This window comes from Sphaeramia orbicularis, chromosome 10 (assembly GCF_902148855.1).
Source record: "Sphaeramia orbicularis chromosome 10, fSphaOr1.1, whole genome shotgun sequence".
Lineage (NCBI taxonomy): Eukaryota > Metazoa > Chordata > Actinopteri > Kurtiformes > Apogonidae > Sphaeramia > Sphaeramia orbicularis.
This window is the reverse complement of record NC_043966.1, coordinates 7,057,696-7,082,843: the sequence shown is the minus strand read 5'-3', so window position 1 is coordinate 7,082,843 and position 25,148 is coordinate 7,057,696. Positions and strand designations below refer to the sequence as shown.

The following is a 25,148-nucleotide window of genomic DNA, read 5'->3' as shown; positions in this document are numbered from 1 at the left end:
CTTCAGGTGATTGTCTTATTTTAAATGTGATGAGATACTTTGACTAGAAATGAGAAAAATACACTTGGTAAGTTTTAGATTTTTGCAGTGAATATAAAAGTAAAGTACTATGACATTTGTAATTCTTGTTTTGTATCCCAGAAGAAACACCTGAATCCAATGTGTCCCAATAGTTTTGTAAAACTTACACTTGTTTATTTGGAAAAGAAGCCAAGTGTTAAAGTCATTACCCAGACTTTAATTTTTACAGACAGACTTTTGTATTTAGACAAAACTTTCGGCAAAGTAAGTATTTAAAGGCCAAATGTATAGATGATAGATTGAAGTGAACAGGTCTACCTCGAGGATTTTTAATGTACACTGAACAAAAATATAAATGCACGACTTTTGTTTTTGTTCCCATTTTTCATGAGCTGAACTCAAAGATCTAAAACTTTTTCTATGTACACAAAAGGCCTATTTTATCTCAAATATTGTTCATAAATTTGTCTAAATCTGTGTTAGTGAGCACTTCTCCTTTGTCCTTTGCTGAGATAATCCATCCACCTCACAGGTGTGGCAGATCAAGATGCTGATTAGACAGCAGGATTATTGCACAGGTGTGACTTAGGCTGGCCACAATAAAAGGCCACTCTAAAATGTGCACTTTTACTGTATTGGGTGGTCCAGGGGGGGTCAGAAAACCAGTCAGTATTTGGTGTGACCACCATTTTCCTCGCACAGTCTTCTTCATGAATTCTCTGAAACAGCTTTGGAGATGGCTTATGGTAGAGAAATGAACATTCAATTCACAGGCAAAAGCTCTGGTGGAGATTCCTGAAGTCAGCATGCCAATTGCATATTCCCTCAAAACTTGTGACATCTGTGGTATTGTGCTGTGTGATAAAACTGCACATTTTGGAGTGGCTTTTTATTGTGGCCAGCCTAAGGCACACCTGTGCAAAATCATGCTGTCTAATCAGCATCTTGATATGCCACACCTGTGAGGTGGATGGATTATCTCAGCAAAGAAGAAGTGTTCACTAACACAAATTTAGACAGATTTGTGAACAATATTTGAGAGAAATAAACCTTGTGTGTACACAGAAAAAGTTTTAGATCTTTCAGTTCAGCTCATGAAAAATGGGAGCAAAAACAAAAGTCGTGCGTTTATATTTTTGTTCAGTATATAATGCTCATGAGGACCGGCTTGGACTGTGTTGATCTTTCAGGTTCCGCTTCCGCTCAAAGAGTAATTAAAGTTCAACAAACCCACTGTGGGAATAAGGATCACTGAAAGCTTACACAGCCGTGGCCATGGAAAGTCACCATATGGAATCCGGTATTAATTGTGCGAGGATTTGGAGTGTCACCGCCGTCCTCTGCGTTGTGATCCCCCTGACAAACTTCATAAAGGTTTCCAATGGGAACAATACAAATTAACCCATTCTAAACTGCACTGTCAGACGATTGGAATCAGACGAGCGTGACGGGGGCTTTCGTTTGATTATTTCCTGGTGTTTTGGACAATCAGGACGCATTTTTAGCTGCCATCGCTGTGTCCGATCCAGTCAAAAAAAGGCCTCGTCAGCGTTAGGAGGGAACTTTTTTAATAAAATATGAAGGGATGGATTAAAAGAAACAGTCAGACCAAGAGATAGAGAGAAAAACAGCGAAACCCAGAGATAAAGAAACAGGAACAACATGGCGCTGATGGATATAGACCCAGAAAAAGGGGGTTTATCCTGATGAAAAGCAGGACTCCATTAGTTTTCCTGTGTGTGCGATAAGTCTGCTCGGGGACAGTTTGATGGCTGTTGGAATAGTTAACAAGTGGTTGCACTGCCCGCCTCCTCTCACCTCTACCACGGCGGTCCAATCAGCCGCTCACGCCCTGACAAACACCAGGACACATGTATTAGTGCAATTACTTTGTTTAATCACAGCGGGGCAGGTTGGCGATGAGCGCATGGTGTATTTATCATGTTTGTAGAAGCCCTCGGTGTGTGTTTATTCACTTCAGAGTTAGAAAAACACTTAAAACACTGGGTAAACTTTAACCCACTCTGATTTTTTTTTTTTGTGCACAGGCTCCAGCGACTGCCTATGACCCTACAGTCACTGAAAGAATTACACTGGGTTACAAAAAAAAGTTTTTTGCAAATTGTCTAGGTTTTTTCAACTGAATTAGGACCATTTTGCACCGCTAAATCCAAAAAATGACATCTGTTTTTCTCAGTCAGGTCAGGTTTTTTTTTTGCTAATTTGATTTTGAAAAATTTGATCTTCTCACAAAACATAATAATTAATACCAAAATAAGATTGGTAAGCACACTTTATGAAACTTGTGACTTGATTCCTGTTAGGTACAATGGTGTATTCACCGCAGATGTAGCAGAATACGTCAGGCTTATTTTTGCTAAATCTTCTAGTCGAAGCCATTTCATTCACCTGTAATATTAAAAAAAAACAATCATAAATTGGCAAAAGTAAAATCTTCAGAACTCGCTTATTGCAAGAAATATGAAAGAATTTTGTATCATATGATGTGAAAATGCCCATAAATGTAAGCAAAAATGTTAAAAAGCCAATATGTAGCATAGTTCAAAAAGTTGACCTGATTGAGCAAAATTAATGTGATTTTTGGATTCAGCACACCAAAATTATCCTAAATCAGCTCAAAACACTTAAACAATAAATTTGTTGTTGACCAGTGTTATTAGTCCACTCCTTGTTTTCTTCAGTTTTTTGTTCATTTTAATGCCTGGTACAACTAAAGGTATATTTGTTTGGACAAATAATGATAACAACAAAAATAGCTCATAGTAGTTTAATTTCAGAGCTGATATCTATCCATTTTCCATGTTTTCTTGATACTAACCGAAATCACTTCAGTTCTTCTTCTTATTATTATTATTGCATCGATCCACTTCCTATCGCTTATAATGGGGAAATTTTTCAAAGTTGCACCAAATCCAGAATCAGATCCAGATCCAAATAATTTCACTAACTTCTGCTGACATCATCATAAAGAAGCTGTAAACCAAGTTTGAAGTCAATTGGAATTGTAGTTTCGGAGAAGACGATTGAAATTTTTGTAACGGACGACAGACGACGCCGACGGACGCCGCATGATGACGATAGCTTACGGCCTGTTGGCTGGTAAGCTAAAAAAAGGGACTTTTCCATTCAATCTGTGCACAGTTAACAGTAAATGCCTGAATGGACCTGTGATCATTTCTCTGTTTGTTTTGTACCTTATACTAAAATAAGTAATAAAAAAAGAAGTACAAAAAAATAAATAAATGGTCATAAATGACTTAAGATGGGACCTGCCATAGAAGTAACACTGGGTCTTTATGGATTAAAAAAGTATTAAAACCTTCCTTGTGAGGTCCATGCTGCAGAAAAACAACATTTCAGTTAAAAATCCATGATAAAAGCTGAAATTCACTGTGTATTTAAAGCTGAGATTTAGACGTTTGTTCCTGAAGTGTGGCAGGGTCACCTTGAATCTGAAGAGGAGCTTTGGGTTCATGCGCTGATGACATGATCTACACTCGGCTCGCTGTCTGGAGGTGTCTTATGGGAGTATGAGTGTCAGTCGGGTCAGGAAACAGACTCGACTTCAGTTAAACACAGGCATCCTCATCGTCAAGGTCAAAGCGTGTGTGTCTGAGCGTGTGCAGTATGTTCGTGTACGTGTGTGTGTGTTTGTACATACGTGTGTGGCAGAGTCATTGAGAGCACATCTGGAGAAGTGCCACTATGCACTTCAGGGTTCAGATGGTTCTGGTTGCAGCCCCTCCTTCCTTCTCTTCCCTTATTTGTTTTATTCAAAAATGACATTTACATTGTTAAAAGCGCAGCATGAAAGTCTGCGTTAGCATCTTCTACGGCAACTCTGTCTGTTTCTGTACAATAGAGAGCAGACGTAGGTGTCGACAAACATTTCTTTGCTCTCATTGTTCGACTTTTTTGTGATGGGCTCATTTTATCTTCGCCCGCAGAATCAAACTGTACATTTAATTCACCATCTGGACAAAAATAGTGGGACGCATCACATCTACAGCCTGCAGGACTTCTCATTATCACAGTAAATGTCAAGTCAGTCTTTCTTTTAAGTTTAGAGGCTGATTTTTCTCCCCGAGAAACCAAGAAACCAGGTGGTTTCATGTGGTTTAATGGGATTATTCAGCGCCAAAACATGACAAATATTTCAGAAATCTAGAGGTAGAACATTTATAATATTATAGAGATAAAAAGAAAGGAAAGATGGTCAGTAATATAAAGTAAAAAAAAAAAAAAAAAAAAAAAAGTGTTTTAGTTGACAATGTAAAGAAAACGAACCCTTAACATGAAAAAAACAAAACAAAATGATTAATATCTTCAGTATAATTTTTGCGTTTCACAAATTCATCCCAGGGCCAGACTGGACCCTGCCGCATGTTTGAGACCTCTGATCCACAATGTGTGAAAGGAAGCAGTAAAGGAAGTGGAATGAATTTAATTATCAGTTTATAAAAAGGGGTATGGGAGTCAATAAGTTCTAATTTTTTAAGTCTTTTAATAAGTTCTAAAAAGCTTGTATTTTGTCAAGTCATCATTCTGTAATTTCCCAGTTTGGGATAAAGTCTCTCTCTCTCTCTCTCTCTCTCTCTCTCTCTCTCTCTCTCTCTCTCTCTCTATCTATCTATCTATCTATCTGTCTAACCATTATTTTGTTATTTTTGTTCATTATGTTGCTTAGTTTTGCTTTTACTTTTGTTCATTTTCTTGAATAGATTCTTTATTTTTTGTTCATTTTTTGGTCTTTTTGTTCATAATGCTACTTATTTATGAGGTGCTTTTCTTCATTTTCTTGCCCATTTTGCTCAGTTTTTATTCATTTGAACTCATTTTGTTAATTTTTCATGGATTTTGCTGCTTGTGTTTGTGCATTTTTGTTCATTTTACTTCTTATTTTGTTGATTTTTTTTACTTATCTATCTATCTATCTATCTATCTATCTATCTATCTATCTATCTATCTATCTATCTATCTATCTATCTATCTATCTATCTATCTATCTATCTATCTATCTATCTATCTATCTATCTATCTATCTATCTATCTATCTATCTATCTATCTATCTATCTATCTATCTAATGTGTTTACAGTTCAGTGTGAGTTCATTCATTGACTAACCATAATTCCAGTGTTTCTGGACTTGTCATTCATTCCAGTACCAGGAGGAGGACTTGTGCTTGTACTACCTGCGTAGGCCCACCAGGGTGCGCTGTGCTGTAGTGTTTCCGGCTCTTTCATGCGGGGGGTACAGGTGGAACTAGGATGATGAGGAGTGTGTGAGGGTGTGTTGGCTTCGCTTCACCTCGCAGCCCGGAGCGTGGACAGCTGCCGGCGGCGTGCGTTCATCCTGCGTACAGTCAGTCACACTTTGACAGGACTTCAGCTCCAGTACGACACCGAAACTCCAAACAGCCAACAGATGCAGGAGCTTATGCGCCGTAAATCTGCGTCGAAAACCTCCCGTCTCTCATCTGGCTGCATGTCGGTTCGCCTTGTGTTGTTTCTTTTGCGCAGCTCTGTTGTTTGTCTTTGCGTTTTCTCCTCTGCCAAGTTACTGTAAGACACTGTAAGCCCACTTAATGCCCTGTCATGTAATCCACATGTAAATATGAAACACACTTATACTAATGTCTAATTCCAGTGAGCTTTAAAGAGGCCCGCATTAATGGGAACAGGACCGATCCCTTTGGTGTTTCACTTCTTCTTTTCTTTGTTTGGATGTGCAGATTTCTGGGATTTGTCCTTCTTTTCATACCTTTCTTTCTCTGCGAACATATGTAGGTATTTTACTCTGTATGTGTGTATGTGTGTGTGTGTGTGTATCTGAACTCATGGAAATATTTGTCAAAGTTTCAGTTTAATATTTAACAGACCAGGCCTCCATCGCCAGCGTTTCTCTCCAAAAGTCGATTGAGTTAACTCCGTCAAAAATACATCCTTATGCCTGCTCAATATGTACTCTTGTAAAGTCCATCGTCTTTATATACGACATCTTTGAAGAATATTATAAGCCTTAAATGCAGGATGACCTCTGCCCTTTTCTTCCTGAACCTCCATCTGGGTCTCTTACACTTCGTTTTCGGCCCCGGCTTTGTTCTTTTTCCCCTCCTATCGTTTTTTAACCTTTTTCCACTTTTGCGTCTGATTCTTTTCTTTTTTATCAACATAAAAATATTCTGTATTGATATTAACCCTTTCATGCATAGTGGTCACTACAGTGGACACCTACTCTCCAGTTGTTCTCTTCTTTGTTCATGGGTTTAGTTCAATGTCCTCCTGAGACCCAGCAATGCATTTTTGTCCTCTGTAGTGGACAAAAATTTGCCAGTTTTACAAAAAAAATTTTTTTAAAAATGCTGTTCGTTGCAAAGGACATTCCATTAAAAAAATAAATAAATGATTTTAAAAATATATCTGAAAAAACAGTTGCATCATGCAGTTTCTAATCAAGATGACTATTTAATGTAAAAAAGCTAAAAATTTTCACTTTCCAAGGTCTCAGAAGGATGTCAGCCAACACAGGGATGCTCATGCATCATCTACACTGATATTCAGACCATTTCTTTAACTTTGCTGTGCTTGATAAGCCTGATCTGCACTAACTTGTTTGAGTGTAAATCAACAGCTAATTTTCTTAAACAAAAAGTTTTTTTTTTTTTTTATGAACGTATTATCTCCATGAAATGAGTAAAAACTAGTATTAGAGTATGATCAAATTTTTCTTTTTTTTTTCAGGCCTGAAGTAGATTAAAAACACTCCGGAAAAAAATCTTGATTAAGGTTCTCATAATTCATGCATGAAAGGGTTAAGTAGCGATTTTTATTTGCAGGAACCGATACAAAAAAAAAGACCCGACATTAAAACTGATATTTTCATTTTTTCTGAGCTTTCAACACTAACATGAAATAGTATTTTTATGCTCGCACACATCAAAAAATCCTGTCGGAACACTTAAAAAGGCAAACACCAACTCCGAGTGGGAAGAAAAAAAGATGAACAGATGGACAAATTGGTAGTCAGGCAGACGGAACGACAGGGAGTGATAGCTTCTCCACACCACGTCTAAATTATGGCGAAAGGAAATGAGACACAGAGAAAGAGAAAAATGACATAAAAGATAAAACGAGGAGTAAAAAGACATAGAGAGAAGAGGCGAGGAGAAGAGCCGGGGATTTCCAGCGGATTCCTGCCGTCTACCAGGGATTTGAAGTTAAATAAAAATGATTAGATCAAGGTGACGTATTGCTGAAAGTTTGGGAGGAGGACAACGCAGATCTTTTCGACCGCTTTTTATCTGCGAGAGGGAGGCTTGTTCCTCATTATTTTATGTCTCATTCCTCCTTAATACTTGAAATTATACATCTAATGGCATATAAACCGTGTAATATCACTTTCGAGTGCATGTTTGTAGCGCGTTATAGATAAGAACTGGTGCTGTTTCGGATCTAAAATAAGTACGAAAAACAATGTGGGGCCTCAGAATGTGAAAAATGCCAAACCCAGCAGAACCAACTCATGACCTCAAACCAACCCGGGAAAAGAACATCACACAAACAAACACAAAAAGTCTTGACGGTCATAGATCTGTATTGTATTCCTGTCTTTCTCTTACTTAAAATAAAGAAGTCGTTGCAGCACGGTTTTATTTTGTATCTGTAACTGTTTTATGTGAATTAGAAAATGACACAGGAGGGGATTTTCATGCCTGTTTCCATCCCAGAATAATCACTCCTGTCCTTTTCTGTTGCTCTTTTGTGTTTAGTTTTTACACAAAGCGCCACTGCTCGTGAGTTATTTGACTAAAACTTCATATTATCTTATAATTTAATCATGCTTTTAGATGTAAAGCACTTTGGTCTCCTTCCTGTTGTTGTAAAGTGCTATATAAATAAACTTTGATTGATTGATTGATTGATATTTATATGTAAACACTGACCTATTAACTTAACTAATGTAGCCAGGGAACGTCTGGTGATAAAGACATTAACTCCTTAGTTGAATTTACTGACATTAACCCCTCGTTCTGATATCAAAGCTCACTATTAATAGGTTAGAACTCGAGGAGAAGTGTTGAATCTGTTGAAAAACACAGAAATGTTCCTTACACTGGCTGCCATACATATCCATCTCATCATGTTTTGAGATTTTGCACTTTTAAAGGATTTAAATTTGCTCTTTGACTGAATAGCCGTGCTATATTTTCGCATAAGCCTCCTGAATTTGCTCTCAGGACCTTCATTTCCATCACCGGTGCAGGGAATAGGCAGAATAAATGCACAGAGAGAACAAAAAAATTGTTGCAAATCACGCTGAATTACAGAGACGCTGATTCACACATGGCTGAAATTAACATTTACATGACAGAGAGAAACGACAGACAGGGAAGACTCACACAAGATTAAAATTAAAAGCACTTGTTTGCACAGAATTGTTCTGCCAATTTGCAAAAGAGATGGATTTTTTTTAAATCATTCATTGTCAGTTATTTGTATTAGAATAGAATAGAATAGAATAGAATAGAATAGAATAGAATAGAATAGAATGGGAAAGAATAGAATACAGTACAATACATACAATACGATAGAATAGGATAGAATTGAACAGAATAGAATAGAATAGAATAGAATAGAATAGAATAGAGTGGGATAGAATAGAATAGAATAGAGTGGGATAGAATAGAATAGAATAGAATAGAATAGAATAGAATAGAATAGAATATGATAGAATAGGATAGAATTGAACAGAATAGAATAGAATAGAATAGAATAGAATAGAATGGGAAAGAATAGAATAGAGTGGGATAGAATAGAGTGGGATAGAATAGAATAGAATAGAATAGAATAGAATAGAATAGAATAGAGTGGGATAGAATAGAATGGGAAAGAATAGAATAGAATAGAATAGAATAGAATAGAATAGAATAGAATAGAATAGAGTGGAATAGAATAGAATAGAATAGAATAGAATAGAATATGATAGAATAGGATAGAATAGAATAGAATAGAATGGGAAAGAATAGAATACAATACAATACATACAATACAATACGATAGAATAGGATAGAATTGAACAGAATAGAATAGAATAGAATAGAGTGGGATAGAATAGAATAGAATAGAATAGAATAGAATAGGATAGAATTGAACAGAATAGAATAGAATAGAATAGAATAGAATGGGAAAGAATAGAATAGAGTGGGATAGAATAGAATGGGAAAGAATAGAATAGAATAGAATAGAATAGAATAGAATAGAATGGGAAAGAATAGAATAGAGTGGGATAGAATAGAATGGGAAAGAATAGAATAGAATAGAATAGAATAGAATAGAATAGAATAGAATGGGAAAGAATAGAATACAATACAATACATACAATACAATACGATAGAATAGGATAGAATTGAACAGAATAGAATAGAATAGAATAGAATAGAATACAATATGATAGAATAGAATAGAATAGAATAGAATAGAATAGAATAGAATGGGAAAGAATAGAATAGTGGGATAGAATAGAATAGAATAGAATAGAATAGAATAGAATAGAATGGAGTGGGATAGAACAGAATAGAATAGAATGGGAAAGAATAGAATACAATACAACAGAATACAATACAATATGATAGAATAGAATAGAATAGAATAGAGTGGGATAGAATAGAATGGGAAAGAATAGAATAGAATAGAATAGAATAGAATAGAATAGAATAGAATAGAATAGAATAGAATAGAATGGGAAAGAATAGAATACAATACAACAGAATACAATACAATATGATAGAATAGAATAGAATAGAATAGAATAGAATAGAATAGAATAGAATAGAATAGAGTGGGATATAATAGAATAGAATAGAATAGAATAGAATAGAATAGAATAGAATAGAATAGAGTGGGATAGAATAGAATAGAATAGAATAGAATAGATCTTTATTGTCATTTTCACAGGAACAATGATAATCAAATTAGCTGCAAAACACGGTTCAAAAAAGACTATCTGAAAATATCGCATAAAATACTGAAAAAATGTAGGCAATGTGCAAATCTACCAGATAAAATATTAAATGTACATATGTTATGAGTTTGAGACCCCTGTTATACACAGATGACAAATATGCACAACAATAGGAATATGTACAGACAGTGTAGAGCAGGGGGGTCAAACTCATGTTAGTTCAATGGCCACATTCAGTTAAATTTGATCTGAGGTGAGCCGAACCAGTAAAATAATAACATCATAATATAGAAATAATGCCAACTCCAAACTTTTCTCTGTGTTTTACAGTGAAGAAAGTAACAGTAAACAATGGAAATGTTTACATCTACAAACTGTCCTTTCAAACTGTGAATAATTTGAACAAACTGAAAGAATAAGTGTAATTTTAACAAGTTTATTATTTCCACATCTTCAGTAATAACTTACAGATCACAGTGGATCTACAAATATACAAAACATTTAGTATCAGGCAGAATGTTGTTGAAATTTTTTCTTAATTTTTCTTAAGACATTTCAGGATCTTCACATTTGTTCAGATTATTCACATTTTTTTTGTGAAATTATACTTTGTTTTAGAGTAAATACATCGAAAATATTTACATTTGCAAAGAGAAAAAATTGGAGTTGTCATTATTATTATTATTATTATTATTTATTATGATAGTATTTTACTGGTCCTGCCCACTTGAGGTTGAATTGCTCTGAATGTGGAATGTGAACTAAAATAATTAATTCCTTAATATCTATTTTTGCATTTCACAACTTCATCCAAAGGGCCGGACTGGACCCTTTGGTGGGCTGGATTTGGCCCCCGGGCCGCATGTTTGACACCTGTGGTATAGAGTGTATACAAGCTAAGATTAAATAAAGTAACTGCAAATTATATATAAAATACAACCTATTATTATTATCACTACTTCACCGCTGCTGACTTCTTTCCTCTCCTGTCCTGGTCATGTGATAAATACTGAAATCAAGAATCCTATGATGTCACGTGCATGTAGTGTTTCATAGTTTAATACTGTTTCTGCTAAAATGAAATGACCTGGACCTGTATTATAACAAAATATAAAAACCTCGTACCTGGACATTATAGCAGAGGCGAATAAGTCGTACAACGTAGCAGCCACTATAAAACCACCTTTAACAGCAGCTGTGAGATCAAACGGAAGTGAAGCATAGTCTTTTTTCATGGATTATTAAAAACACACCATATAATTATGGAAAAGAATTGCTGGATATAATAGAATATGTAATACAAAACTGGTGATGCTTTAAACCCACCGTAATGTAATGAAATGGTGAAGCACAAAATAGCTTATTTTGCATAATTTTATATTGTAAATGATTACTGTGTTGGAGCGAAATGATTTCAGTAATTCTGCTGGACTCCCATATGTTTTCCTGCGGCCTTTGTTTTCTTTTCATCGGGGCCACATTGTGTTTGTCAGTGAAAAAACACTCAACACATATTTTTTCACATGCATACTGACCACAGACAGTAGTTAAAAGCTCCTTCCTCTTTGTTCCTACATCCATTTGGCATTTCTTCTTTTAAAATGCCTCTTGTTAGCTGCTGAAAGGGGATTTAAGGGATCGGTTTAATTAGATATTACTCTGTAAATCCATAAAATAAGCTTTATTTATTGTTTTAAGTACAATACAAAGTCAGACTGTGAGATATTTATGGGCTAGCGCTCACTTTTCTCAGTATAACTGCTCAAAAACCTTGAAAAATGTAAATGTATGTATGTAAAATTATGTAATAGTGAAGTTTTCTATGTGCTAGAGCATGCAATTTGATCTTTTTAAAAAATAGAGGAAAAAAATTACACTTATTGCGATAGTATAACACAGCTGATTTAGATGTTAACCCTTGATGTCTGTGTTTATTGCAGCCCATTCCCACATGATGAGTGAAAAGTTTTTAGTTGATTTTACCGACATTATCTTCGAGTTCCTGAACTTGTTGAAAGATAGAAAAAGTATTCCTTACTGTTGCTGTCATGTTGTCCGTCATGTTTTGACATTTTACCCTTTTGAAGGACTTCAAATCAATGCTATACTTTGACAGGAACCTCCTGAATTTGCACCCAGAACAATTTTAAGACTTTTATTTCCATCACCAGTGCAGCTGACATACAGGGGTTGGACAAAATAATGGAAACACCTTCACCTCAAGATGATAATGCCCCAATCCATACAGCTAGAATTGTTAAAGAATGGCATGAGGAACATTCTAATGAAGTTGAGCATCTCGTATGGCCGGTACAGTCCCCAGACCTCAACATTATTGAGCATTTATGGTCAGTTTTAGAGATTCAAGTAAGACATCGATTTCCACCGCCATCGTCTGTAAAAGAGTTGGAGGGTATTCTAACTGAAGAATGGCTTAAAATTCCTTTGGAAACAATTCACAAGTTGTATGAATCAATACCTGGGAGAATTGAGGCTGTAATTGCCGCAAAAGGCGGACCTACACCATATTAAATTATATTTTGTTGATGTTTTAAGGTGTTTCCATTATTTTGTCCAACCCCTGTAGGTCTAGATCAGAACATAGGCAGAATAAATGCCAATGGAGGAATGTAGAAAACAAAACATGATATTTACATCGGTCACCATGTTTATGGAGTGACTTCTCTTGTCATCTTACAATAATAAATAAACAAATTATCACATTTGTAATTGAAGAGAAAAACGGACATTACGCACTTCTGTTTTTTTTTTTTTGACATTTAATAAAAATCGGTAAAGTTTTGCACATATGTCCAATGGAAAAGTGACTAGTGTTAGTTTGAGCGACTGTCAAAATAAATGTCTATGACTTTCAGTTTGAAGAAGAAAACTTGATGATACCGTGATACAGATGTCAGAATCAGAAAAAAACTTTATTTATCCCCACGAGGCAAATAGGAGGGCGAAGAGTGGAAAAACCGACATTAGGCACTTCTGTTTTTTTCAACATTTAATAAAAACTGGTAAAGTTTTGCACATACGTCCAATGGAAAAACAACTACTGACACAGCGTGGACAAAAGAAAGACATTGCATAATCCTAAATAAGCCTAAATTTTACAGAGATTCAGGAGTAACAAGGTAAGATAATGGTCCTCTGTGTCTTTTTTTATTTATTTATTTTTATTTTAGTACTTTTAACTATTTGATTTTATTGTTTTATTTATAGCATTGCTGTAGTTTTATGCACTTATTCATTGTTTTTAGTGTATTTCTTTGAATTTCTTTTACTTATTTTTGTTGTTTTTATGATGTGCAGCACTTTGGAAACATTCTTGTTGCATAAATGTGCTACATAAATAAAGTGGATTGGATCGGATAAGATAAATGTGGAGTATGTAGGTAAAGATGTAAATAACCTTGTGTTTTTGTGAGTGCATATTTCTGTTCAGAATTGTTTAGTCGCACAGAACAAGAGGAATGCAGTCCAAGTTGTTTCTTGGTTCAGTTTGGTTTGGTTTAGAAAATACAGAGTGTTTAGAACGTTGGTGAGTTTGGTGAGAAAACAAAGGGAGGAAGTGGGAAGAAGAAAAACGCTGACTGAAGGCGAGAAACCCCAAAGAAAAATGGACTGTTTTTATTATTAACATGAAAAACCCAAGGAGGCGAGTGACAAAGACAAGTGATGCTTGAATGAGCAAGAAAGGACGAGAATAGAAGTTAAACACAGTCAAAGTCAAAGGTTTGATTAAGACTTGTTATCCTTATTAAAACTCAACAATATTCACAGTTGAGATTGGACCTTAATAGTCTGAGGATGATTAAAGGGCCTGTTCATTAAAGGAAGAAAGGCGTTAAATTCTGTCCTGGGCTGTATTTATTTTTCCTCGCTCTTGCCTCCTCTCTCCTCTCCTCTCAGTCTGTCAGTTCCAACCTCTCGCCGCCTTTGTCATAACGCCGTTGATTGCCACAGCTGAGGTCACTCAGAAACATGTCTGACTGCGTTCTGAACCTCACACATCATAAAGTCGTTGTGAACCAATGCGGTGCCAGGCCAGATGAAAGTGTTCTGTGCCCCACAAATAACACCACATTAACACAACTACAGACAGAGAGTGGGCATGAGAGACAGACGTGTGTGGGCAGACAGACAGACAGAAAGACACAACACTGTGGAGGCTTCATCCACTGTCAGTGGAGTTCTGCAAAAATTCAATGGAAATGAATGGAGGTAGGAGGAATATCCTTTGGCTGGTCATGGCTGGTCTGGTTCTTGGGCTGGGACTGTGCAGCTGGGGGGGGGGGGTGATGGTGTCCTCCCCTCCTCAGGCTCCATTCCACATATCAAAATAAATTCTGTGCATTTCATAGCAGTAGAACACATATCAGGAATTAATGACTCTAGTCGCTTTTCCATTGACCCTCAAATTGCGCGACTATAACTTGCACATAACAGTTTGCCTAATGCAAAAACGACAATTTCACCAAGAGGTAGTTTTTCCGGCGCAGCACAAGTATATCATGCAAAACTGCAATGGAAAGACCTTTTTCCGCAAACAAGAGTCACATGAAAAAAAAAAAAAAACGGAGGTTACAACAAGTGAAGAAGAAGAGTTTTAAAAGAAAAATGGTGCGGTATTTGTGGACACACCAGGAAACCGAATCATTTTTTAATTTATAATAATATAATAATAATAATAATCTTTATTTATATAGCACTTTTCATACATAGAGACTGTAGCACAAAGTGCTTTACATATCAGTTTAAAAATCAGTACCACCCCCCACCCACGCACCCACCCACCCGCACACACACAAACACACACATATGCAAACCCACAAGCTCACACATACTTAAAAAGACTGACTTAGTACGAGATAGAGGGGTAATATATAATAATAATGAATATATCTGTAAATCAACACAATATTTACATTTGTCGCCATGCTTATTAAAAGACTTCTCGTGTCATCTTACGATAATAAACAAATCATCGCATTTGTGATGTAATAGAAAAAACGACATTCGGCACTTCTGTTTTTTCAACATTTAGTAAATATTAGGGATGTCCGATATTGGCTTTTTTGCCAAAAATCGATATGTCGATATTGTCCAACGCTTAATTTCCGATTCCGATATCTACCGATACCGCTGCCGATATTTGTGGGATATTAAACTAATTTTAGGTAACATCACATATCTCCTGTCATGGAATTAACACATCATGCCTAATTTTACTGTGATGTCCCATTGGATGCATTCTCAAATGCAACAAGGCTTTCAAAATGTAAACACTGTCTGTGCAAAGAATACATACTTCAACTTAAGTTGTGGAAAAAATGCCATATTTATTTATTTTCTCTCCCTCCCTCCATGAGTCTATTACAGTGTGGCAACTCTACTGTACAGTTTTGAAAACCGCACATTTCTTTCAGCTACAAACAATGCTTCATTTACGCGTCAGTAAATGCCGGCGAAATCAAGGCATTATTTTATCGGTTTTAATGATAGGCAAAAAAACCGATAACGATATTCACCGATATTACATTTTTATGCCAATATCGGACGTCCCTAGTAAATATCGGTAAAGTTTTGTGCATATGTCCAGTGGAAAAGTGACTAGTGTTATTTTGAGTGACTGTCAAAAAAACGTCTATGAGTTTGAGTTTGAAGAAGAAAACTTGACAATACCATGATTCAGATGTGTCAGAATCAAAAAAAAAACTTGATTTATCCCTGAGGGGCAATTAAGAGGGCAAAGAGTGGAAAAACCAACATTAGGCACTTCTGTTTTTTTGACATTTAGTAAATATCAGTAAAGTTTTGTGCATATGTCCAATGGAAAAGCGACTACTGACACAGAATTGACGAAAGAGAGACATCGCATACGCCTAAATAATGCGCTGATGTCCAATGGAAAAGCGACTACTGTAAAAACCAAGTCTTTATTCAAGTGCGAGTGGGGTCACCCTTTAGTCTTGTCCAAGTCCTTTCTGTGTCCTCTGTAAGACTGTGGAGCAGAAGATAAAAAGACAAACACACAGAGTGGTCGAGGTGAGAACATGTCCATGTGTTCGTATGAATGTGAGTCCATCCGAGGTGAAGGCAGGTATGCAGCCAGCTAATTAGTTCTGAGGATTAGCCGAATGACGATTGGATTTAATTAGTCTTTTGTACCAGGCAAACCTCTTTTGTCTTCCCGTCTCTGTCTTTCACTCACAGACGCAAACATTTAGCGTCAACAGTGTAACGCGCAGCAAATAATCATCAATAATCATCTCGTGTAACTTCAGCCTCTGCAGGTTTGGGTGCATGTGCATGAGTGTGGGAGGTGGGACCGGCTCTCGGGTCCTGGTTCGGTCCCTCAGAGACGCTCCTAGCTGATCAGAAAGTAGGTGTGCTCATCCAGACGTGTCCTCTTTGTTAAGGTGGATTGTTACGGTAATGAGCGCTGGGAAGTTTAGCCCCGATGAGTGTGTGTTGAGAGGGTTTTTACACATAACCGTGTCAAATATGCAGCGGTGACTCACTTCATTTATAGTACGTGTACAAGCCGAAATATTTGTGTTTATACATAATGACACGACTCCGCTTCAGGCTGTGTGTCCAGTGGTTCCCATTAATTCCATCGTCTGTGGCAGCCCACCGTCGACTATTTCATCCCCACACAGTCGCATAATGAACCCAAAATGCTGTGGTGAGCTGTGACTCACTTTTAACAACGTGACAGCATACATTTAAAACGACTAAACCATTACACCATCGCACATGTGATCCTCCTCAGCCCGGTGACCCACTATATTTGTGGTGTTACAGCTTCGCAGGTAAACGACATACACTATATGGACAAAAGTATTGGGACACATCATGGCTGCAGCTGTAAGATGTCGTGTTCATGATGATTTGAGATAAAAACATCAATATTTCCTTCAAGTTTAATGGGAAGTTTTTCTTCTTAAATGAAATGTGAAGAAAGTAGATGGTTAGTTGAGGTAGAAAATTATTGTTTAGAGTGAGAGCATGAAATTTAGAGGTAGAACATTTAACCCTTTCATGCATGAATTATGAGAACCTTAGTCAATATTTTTTTCTTGAGTGATTTTATTCCTCTTCAGGCATGAGAAAAACAATGCAACTGAAATTTTTTATGAGCCTATTTTTCATGGAGTTCCAAAAATGTCCACTCAGCTGGACATCATGCATTTAATTTTTGAAGCAAAGAAACATGTATTTAAAACCCATCATTAGAAAGTGATATACTGTGTGAAAACTATGAAATGAAAACATTTTTAAATGCTTCTAATGCCTTTTTCTCACATTTTAACATACTCTAATACTAGTCACTACTCACTTCATGGAGATAAAACCAAAAAACTTTTTGTTCTAATGACCACACATATGCATCTGTCACTCTCTGTATTTAGATCCAATCTGGATATAAGTGAAATATATACAGCAACAAAAACAAAAGTTTAACCCTTTCATGCATGAATTATGAGAACCTCAGTCAATATTTTTTTTATTGAGTGATTTTATTCCTCTTTAGGCGTGAAAAATGCAACTGAAATGTTTCAATGAACCTATTTTTCATGGAGTTACAAAAATGTCCACTCAGCTGGACACCATGTGTTAAATTTTTGAAGCAAATAAACATGTTTTTAAAACCCATCATTAGAAAATGATATACTGTGTGAAAACTATGAAATAAAAACATTTTTAATGCTGATAATGCTCACATTTTAACATTTTATTTGTTTATTTATTTATTTGTACATTTATACATGTATATATCTCTCTAGATAGAGAGAAGGGTATGAAAATGTGCATTGACTTATTTGTACTTTCGACAAAATAAAATAATGTAATTTGTATACCTTCCATGAAGTAGAGAGATAAATAAAAATTACATAAAAGTAAAAGAAATTCTGGTTATTTATCTATGAACATCATTTCTTTCAACATCCTCTAATACCAGTCACTACTCACTTCATGGAGATATGTAAAAAAAAAAAAAAAAAAAAAAACAACTTTTTGTCTAAGAAAACACTTAATTACAGTCTAATAACAATCAGCAAAAACATGTTAGTTCAGTTTTATCAAGAACAGTAAAGTTAGAGTAATGATAAGAATTGCAGTGTTTGTGATGATGCATAAGCGTCCACTGTGTTGACTGATATGGAAATAAAACAACAAAACCCATGAATATACAAGAACAGCTGGAGTGACCACTGTGCATGAAAAGGTTAAAATCATAGTCATGGAAAACAAATGTTGAGAGAAAATAAGTAAAAACCATCTATGAGGCATTTTAGAAGCAAAGATAATTTAAACCAAACTAACCAATGCAATGATATTTATCCCAATATAAAACTATATTCTGACATTTGTCATTATTGTTTTGTATCCCAGACCCCTGTTAGAAAAGAAACACCTGAATTCAACGTGTCCCAATACTTCTGTCCATATAGTGTATATAAATATATGCATCTTACTACCTTTATATATCCTATTTGTTGTACATACCTCTTGTCTGTAGTATAGAGTTAGCGTTTGTATATTTTGTTCATTTCAGAAGTTCTAGTAGTACTTTAGTATCACATGTATATTCATATTTTATTCTGAAGTCTGCACATTCCTACTTTTCTTGATACTCTGTGGAATATTTCCTTATACAGTCCCTTTTGCAGTGTTTTGCTGCTAAATTGAACTGAACTGCTAAAGTGATTTTCATTGTTCCTGTGACAGTGACAATAAAGATCTATTCTATAGAGAGAGATAAATATATAGAACAGAACAAACAACAGGACACAATATGTTTGACAAATTTGCTGAAACAGAACATAAATATGCCTCAAATGAAGTTCTTCATTAGTTCACTGACACGCAGTGCATCGTATTCATAGTGTACGTACTTGTACATTGTGTAAATTCATGTAAATTATTTTTGTGTCAGCTCAAACAGGCCATTTTACACTTACCCAAACATATGCAACATTCTCCTTCACTGCTCTTTAATGCTTAATTAGTCGAGCTTACTTTCTCTTCCTTATCTGTCATATTATTTATTCACAAACATGTTCCTCTATTTGTATTGAAAGTTTTTCTTTTAATGACCGTGGTTGCTACTGCTGTTGTGATCACAGCTTCCTCTGTTATTATTTCTGCTCACTCGCTGTCTGCTACCCGACTGTGATAGCGATCACTGGGGGGTCGGGGTGGGGGGTGGAGGATCTCCAGAATTCCACACTCCACATTTTGACAGTTTTGAGTCCACTACATTTTACAACTGTGACTGAGTGTGAACGCACATACACACTCAAAATAGTAGCTCTAAGTAAGTAAGGAAGTACATGATGCATATTTAGGGATGGGAATCGAGAATCCCAGTAGCTTGATTCCTTGGAATCGTTTGCCTGCCTGTTTAACAATTCTGCTTATCGATTCCGCCTTCATTGTGCATGCACAATGACGTCACACGTACGCTGCATTGTTTTGGTCAGAACGTAGCCAACATGATGTTGAGGCAGAAACAGTCTACAAAGACGACACCAGGTCCACTGGAACACTGTCAAAGCTTCCATGTCTTCAAAAGGGTGGAATCCCTCTAATATCCTCAAACATTTGTCCACAGCATGTGAATCATTTACAGGAATTTCACGTATTTGATACGCTACTAAGCGATGCTTGTGAATGTAGCAGCAGCGTGAACGCCGGGCTGGTTCCGGTTCCGGTGCGGACAACAAACGTCGTAACTCCTCAAATACAAGTTTCCGAAGGTAAGAAGGGAAAGGAAATGAGGTGCACAACAACGGGAGACAAGCCGAGCTGAGTTGAACTGGTTCCACGTAGAAGAAATGCAGTAATAGAGGAATTAGTAAAGCGTCTTTAGTTTCACTTTCACTGTATGCCCCTCCCCCCCTGAACTGGGCCCGGCGTCATCTGTTATTATTTGTACATACTGTATATGTTCTATTTTCTGGGCAGAGATGGAAATATAAAAGGCAGTTAATGCAAACACACCCGTTTGTACTCTGGTATTCCCTCACTCAATGAGAATCAATAAGAGAATCGATAAGGAATCGGATCGATAAGCAGAATCGATAATGGAATCAGAATCGTTAAATTCTTAACGATTCCCATCCCTATGCATATTACACATATACCCAGATTGGATGTAAATACAGAGACTGACAAATGCATAGAGTAAACCAACAAATACGATGGTGGAGCCGGATTTCTTTACATGACTGTATGTAATGTCAGCAAAAGTCAGTACACAAACTCCTGCAGGTTAAAGTGGACGAACTGAGCACTTTTGTCACTTTTAATTCAGTTAGACTCATCAAAACCCTCTTTGTAGAATACCTTTAGGATATTTATTATTAGTGGAGCACAGTACTGTTGTTCATACGGATATATGTGCTATTATTTTATATGTTGAGCCTTGAATATTGTGTGTCCTTTTGTGTATTTCTGTGTGTGTGTGTGTTGTCAGATTCTCATGGGCGATTCTCTGAATTCGGTGCCTTTTGTGTCCCACAGATTTACCTTAAATATTTTCACATACAGTAAACCACAAAATGCATTTTTAAGTCAGAAATGGAAAGGCCCATGTGTCTTTGACTATAACACACAAACATACTGTGAAAATCATGTGTTTTTTTCTTTTCTTTATGGATTGCTGAAAGTGTAGAGATCAGCCAAATACGCATGTCCCGAGTGACTAAGGTTATATTTTTATTGGATTTAAAACCAAGAATAAACAGTTGTACGCCAAAGTTTTTTATATTGATGAAATGACCTGATTTTTTACTTTAACCTACATAAAAGAAATATGAGAAAAACACCCAATTTACTAATAAAATGTCACTATTTAATCATGTCCCTCAGTTTCACTCAACCCCGTAACAGAACACCAATTCCCCCCTTTTTTAAACTTAATGGTTCAGTCCAACTTCCTCAGCACCCAGGAAGTGACATCACTTAGTCTTCTCCAACTGACACTGTAAAGAGAGGTAGGTGTTAACATGCTTTCTTTCCTATATTTCATTGTTTTTATTGTCAGACTGGCATTGTCAAGCTCACCTGTTCAACCCCGTTACGTGTATGAATGATATTTAATATTGTTTTGGAAAAATCAAATCAAGGTCAAGGTTACTTTATTTATACCCGTAGGTAGATTTGTTTTACAGTCTAGGTGATTGCCTTGGCATTACAACAACACATACATTAAACATGCAAGACAGGCACTTGATCACGCTTTCAGACAGGACAAAAAGTGCTCAGTGTTCCACCATTCATCAGTATAGCAGCATGGATAAGTAAAAGAATAAAATAAATAAGATCAAATAAATAAAAACAATATGCAATAAAACACAATAAAAACCAGAAGAGATAAAAACAATCCGGGATAAAAACCAGGATAAGAACATAAAATTAAAAAATTTGAAGTCACAATAATAATAAATAGAGCAAAGAAATGGAATAAATAACTAAATAAGTTAGTAAAGTGCAATGTCACTTTTTCTTATTGAGCTCAGTGACGGCGACAGGAACAAAGCTGTTTTTATAAACGCTGTGTCCTGCACCTTGGGACTAAGAACCTCCGTCCAGAGGAAAGGAGTTGAAATTCACCTGGTAAAGGATGGGAGTCATTGTTAAGAACTGATGAAGCCATCCTCTGGACCTGTTTAGTGTACAGGGAGGCGGGACAAGATTGGGACTCACCAATCAGGCGACTGGATCATTTGACTATTTGATTCAGTAAGTTTCTCTGCAACTGAGGTCTGACCGAAGCACGCCACCAGACAAAAAGATAAAACCGACTCAATAAGGGAACGATAAAACAAAATTAAAATGGATCGGTCAATGTGGAAGTGTGCCAGTTTCCTAAGGCAGTGAAGGCGCTGATGGCCCTTTTTACACACAGATCAAATGATATGATGATGATGATGATGATACTGGGTAACAAAAAAATGTTTTTTGCAAGTTGTCTAGGTTTTTTCAACTGAATTAGGACCATTTTGCACCGCTAAATCCAAAAATGACATCTGTTTTTCTCAATCAGGTCAGGTTTTTTTGCTAATTTGATTTTGAAAAATTTGATCTTCTCACAAAATATAATAATTAATACCAAAATAAGATTGGTAAGCACACTTTATGAAACTTGTGACTTGATTCCTGTTAGGTAGAATGGTGTATTCACCGCAGATGTAGCAGAATACATCAGGCTTATTTTTGCAAGATCTTCTAGTTGAAGCCATTTCATTCACCTGTAATATTAAAAAAAACATTAATCATAAACAAGGCAAAAATAAAATCTTCAGAACTCGTTTATTGCAAGAAATATGAAAGAATTTAGTATCATATGATGTGAAAATGCCCATAAATGTAAGCAAAAATGTTAAAAAGCCAATATGTAGCATAGTTCAGAAAGTTGACCTGATTGAGCAAAATTAATGTGATTTGAATAATAATATTCAAAAAAAAAAAAAAATTAATAATTATAATAAATAATGAGAAAAAAAAGTAGAAAAGACATAAAAAAAATAATAATGAAGAAAAAAAAATTCTTATGAACCTATTTTTCATGAAGTTACAAAAATGTCCACTTAGCTGGACACCACACGTTTAATTTTTGACACACAGAAACATGGATTTACTGATAAAATGTGTGAAAACTATGGAGAGGGCTTGTGATTCTGGGGGTTTATGCTCAGGAGAGATCTACATAACCAATTCATGTCAGAAAAGATTCAGCACACCAGAATTATCCTAAATCAGCTCAAAAAACTTCAACAATAAATTTGTTGTTGACCAGTGTGATGAATGAAATGATAATGTTGGTAAAATATATTACATTCTTGTTTTCCTCATGCCATGTGGTGTCCCATATCCCAGCTAATGGAGATTTGTGGCTACTTTCAGCTAAAATCATCAACCCCGTAACATTCAACCCCGTAACAAAATGGCACCGAGTTCAGAGACTCACCCTCATGCCTGTGAATGACAGTATGTGTGTGTTGCGTTGGCCTGGTGTTTCAGTTTCAGATGGTGTGGCTGATAACATCTTCTGGAGGTCAGCCAGGTTTGAATCCTCTATAACGTTTTACCTTCCTTGGCTCAGTGTGTGTGTGTGTGTGTGTGTGTGTTATCCTTGTTGGCTCCGGCTCTAGAACAGTGGGTGGTTTTCAGTGTTTTCACATTCTGCCGGCGCCCGTTCAACCCATTCTTCATTTCACATCGTCGTGCTTTTTTTGGTTTGTCTTGTATCCACGTATCTGCATCATTTCATCAGTGCTTTTTTTTTTTTTTAACTAAATCACTTCCTCCCCTTTTCTCTTTCTTTCCTTCCCTACCTTCTGTCCCCGTCTTTCTCCCCCTGTCTCCCTGCCTTCTCTGTTTCCGTCTCCCTCTCTATGTCAGTGTCACCACCTCTTTTAATGGGTGTCACCTGCTAGAGTAATGGCCAGGGCTCAATGTGCCATAGCAGTAATTTAACACTGTCGCACATACACACACACACATGCGGAGGTACACACCGTGATGGATTACTCTGGGGAGTGTTGCAGAAGTGCCGTACGTTGGACAGTTCTGCTTGGATATGACACCAGTAAATTAGACCGTGTGTGTTTTTGTGCACATCTAGAGGTGGCCACTACAAACTCCACATGCCATGACAGGAGTTTAAGTCGAGGAGCTGGAGTTAAGGGGGTCGACTATGATACCTTTGTGGTCGGAAGAATGTACCGGTTCTTTTTCAAGTCCCCTTTGAGGTCTGCACATTTCTTCTAACAGCGCTGTGGCGTTTGAAACCCGCTCCTAGAACAGCTTTCATCTCCAAGAATAAAAAGAGAAGGTTCCTCAGAGCCAGATATGACCTTGTCGTCATTTCGCTGTTTCTTACCAGTCAAATATTTTTACAGCGGAAGCTTCAGAAGCTAATGTGGAAACCATATCGACATGAAACCCTTCTTCTGCTTGTACTTGATAATGCCAATATTGATTTTTGACAGTGTTTTACCTCTGAACATCCATTAGTTTGGCCATTTTTTTTTTGTTTTTATACTTTATTTTTGACAGATTTTACTTCTTTTTTTTTTTTTTTTTTACAAACAAACGATGACATTAAAATGCAAGGACGCAAGAAGAGCATCAACAAGTACAGACAGGGAAGTATCAAAAGTCAAAGTACAATGGTCATGATAAGAGGGCTGAGTTAGCTTGGGTATTGTTAGTTTGGCCCTTTTAAATGAGTGATATTAAGCTTTTTTACATGGAATTATACATTTTTTTGTAATCAACTGTTTTTATTGATTTTAACCCGTTCATGCACGAATTATGAGAACCTTAATCAAAATTTTTTCCTGAGTGTTTTTTCATGCCTAAAGAGGAATGAAAAAACACTCAGGAAAAAATTTTGAATGTGATTGATTTTTTTTTTTCTGAAAAATAAATAAATAAATAAATAATAATAATAATAATAATAATAATAATAAAATAATGAGAAAAAAATAGAAAATACATTTAAAAAATAATAATGAAAAAAAAATTCTTATGAACCTATTTTTCATGAAGTTGCAAAAATGTCCACTCAGCTGGACACCACACGTTTAATGTTTGACACACAGAAACATGGATTTACTGATAAATTGTGTGAAAACTATGGGGAGGGCTTGTGATTCTGGGGGTTTATGCTCAGGAGAGATCTACATAATGTTACCAATTCATGTCAGAAAAGATATGTAGTGTCTTAAAACTTTAATAAAGATATGTGTAAAAAAAATCAAAAAATGAAAAGAACGACAAAATCCATAAATAGACAAGAGAACAGCTGTAGAATAGCTGTCCACTGTAGTGACCAGTGTGCATGAAAGGGTTAAATTTCAGTTTGCAAAAATAAACAAACTAATTTAACACTACGAAACAAAAAGTGTACACTACACCTGCATTACACACAGAAAACACCCCTCTGACCCCCCCTCCCTCCCCACCCACCCTTATTCCCCTCCCTGTGGGACACACAATTGAATTCTTCATTTTCAAACATTTCCCTGTGCTCTACATAAACTGTAAATGCTCTGCTTGGGTCTGAATTCTTCATTAATTCAACTCCACAGGTCCATCTTCAACCCTATTTCTGAC

The 25,148-nt window shown here is 36.1% G+C and overlaps 1 protein-coding gene and 1 long non-coding RNA gene across 2 annotated transcripts in view; both read left to right on the top strand.

Annotated features, from left to right (window-relative positions):
- Positions 1–25,148, top strand: part of slit3 (slit homolog 3 (Drosophila)) — a 742,110-nt gene that overhangs the window by 220,043 nt on the left and 496,919 nt on the right. The gene's annotated exons all lie outside the window — the stretch shown is intronic.
- LOC115427068 (uncharacterized) lies at positions 162–17,025 on the top strand. Its single transcript, XR_003936428.1, has 4 exons — positions 162–172; positions 15,595–15,606; positions 16,014–16,016; positions 16,913–17,025. It is a non-coding gene; the product is annotated as an uncharacterized LOC115427068 (long non-coding RNA).